This window comes from Chinchilla lanigera, unplaced genomic scaffold, assembly GCF_000276665.1.
Source record: "Chinchilla lanigera isolate Chin_1 unplaced genomic scaffold, ChiLan1.0 scaffold00098, whole genome shotgun sequence".
Classification (NCBI taxonomy): Eukaryota; Metazoa; Chordata; class Mammalia; order Rodentia; family Chinchillidae; genus Chinchilla; species Chinchilla lanigera.
In genome coordinates this window covers 1110847-1113194 of record NW_004955499.1, presented here as the reverse complement: position 1 = coordinate 1113194, position 2348 = coordinate 1110847, and positions in this window count along the sequence as shown.

Below are 2348 nucleotides of genomic sequence, written 5' to 3'. Positions count from 1 at the left end.
CCCGCCCCCTGCGGAAACCTCCCCACTTCCTGTTCTGCGCAAACGCATTTCTTGCTGTCAGTTGCAGCAAAAAGCAAAAGATTTTCAAAGCCCTGTGTGGCCGGGTTTGGTTTGTGACACAAAGCGCCTGCCTGTGTCCCCTCATCCACCAGCCCACGTGCGAGTGTGCAAGTTTGCGTGCGTGCACACACCCGCACCCCTTCTGTGCATGTGACGTGCACATGTTTGCACGCGTGTAAACATTATGCGTAGGAGCTGTGACCTCATGACTGAACACACATGCAGCTGTGTGTGTGCACGCTTTGGCTGCGTACACGCGTGTGCACGCATGCGGCTGAGTGCACTCAGGGGATTCTGGTGCACAGTTGCCCGTGTGCGGATCCCCACGTCCCATGCATGCATACCAGCCTGCGTTAGCGTGTCATCTACACGCGTGCGGACCTCACTTACCTGTGTACACGGAGACATTTACATCGCGCATGTGTGTACCTGGTGTGTTTCCGTGTCTTTGTGCGTGCACAGCTGTGTGTGCGCATGTGGAGATCTGTGCAGTGATGCGTGCCCCTGGGTATGACCTCACTTGCCTGGGTATGTGTGTGCATGGGTAAATGTGTACAGTTTTGAGTGTACATGTGTGCCTGAACCCCCTGCCCATGAGCGCATTTGCGTGTGTGCGTTGGTCCGTGCATGATTGTGTGCACTGCTACAAGCCTGACAGACACTCCCTAAGCAGAACACAGGGTGCAAAGGGTAGGTGCTGTGTCTCCCTCACTCTGTCGTTGTTACTGAGATGCAGTACTGTTAAGGTTTGTGTCTGGGTGTCCCCAAAGCCTCATGGGGTCATGGGGCAAGCTTTTAGAGTTTGATTGATTATGGGTGTGAGAGCTACACCCGCCCTGGGGTGGATAGTTTGCATATGTAAGGGAGAGGAGGAGGCTGCTTGCCGCCATTCCTCCCTTTTGTGCTTGTTGCTTTGCTGTGTTCTGCCACCATGAGCTGTAGCCCTCTGCCATGTGCCACTCTGCCTTGTAACCTGCCACGTATGGACTGAAACCTCCACAAGCTGTAAGCGAAATAAACCTTTCCTTCCTTAATTTTGGGGGTCAGGTATTTTGTCCCAGCAACGAGAGAAAAGTAAGCAAGACAAGTACCCAATACCCTCAACTTAAAGGAAAAGACATTTATTTTTGACTCACGGCTGCAGAGGGTGCAGTCCATGGTCGGCTGCTGCAAGGCAGGAGCATCATGGTGGACGGGCATGCGGGAGGAAAGATGCTCACATCGTGGCAGTCAGGAAGCAGAGAGAGAAGGGAGGAGCCGGGGACAAGAACTCACCCTTCCAGGTCACACCCAGTGACCGCCTCCACCAGGTCCCGCCTCCTACAGCACAGTCAGCCGGGAGCTCGTCCATGATGGATCCACTGAGGAGCACAGTGCCCCGTGATGCAGCCACCTTCACACACATGGTGCTTAGAGTGGGCATTTCAGCTCCAAACCATAGCATGTCCACATGTGCACACACGCACACACGCACACACGCGCGCACACGCATCCTATCTGAGGGAAACATTTCTGACTCATCTCCCAGGGCCATGTTTTCAGGCCGACTCCAGGGCCATCTTACTCCACGGTGGGCAGGATCCCTTCAGCCTCTCTGCTCCTAGGAGGACGAGGTGCAGGCCGCCCTGGCCGTCCTTGCTGTGATGCTGCTGGGGAGGGGCCCCAATGCCCCAGGCCCATTCCTGGGCTGACCTTGCATGGAGAGGCAGCGGCTCGGATGATGCACCTGTGGGAAGCACGTGACCAGTAGGGCGGCGCTGTTGGTTCAGGGGAAGCTGTGGACACGGGAACCCTGTAGGTCTGTGGGCTGCAGCCGTGATGGGCTGGATGACCCCGGCCCCAGAGCTTGCACACCACCTGGGCTGGACCCAAGACTCCATACCTGTGACCCACAACACCCCTTCCCTTCATTCCCCGCCGACCCGGTGGGTTCACTATGTACTGACGGGAGCCGGCCAAGGACCTGCCCAGCCGATCCCAGCCCCGTGGGAACCATGGGTGACAAGTCAAGCATGGGCAGACGTCCGCACGGTTCTGGAGGTCCACGGCCCGGGGCATCACCTGCAGGAATCCCGCATCTGAGGAAGCCCGGTCCTGGGCCTCACTGCAGCCCATGATCACACAGGACACCGGCCCCGGAACAACAGGAGGGGTGCAGCACACCCCTGCCTGCCTCCACGCTGATGACGTCCCTCCTGCAGCCCCGCGAATCTGCTCCTAGGAGAAAAGCTCCTGACACGCTAACACGGAGCTCGTAGGACCTCCATCGCATAGCTCTGCCACTGTCT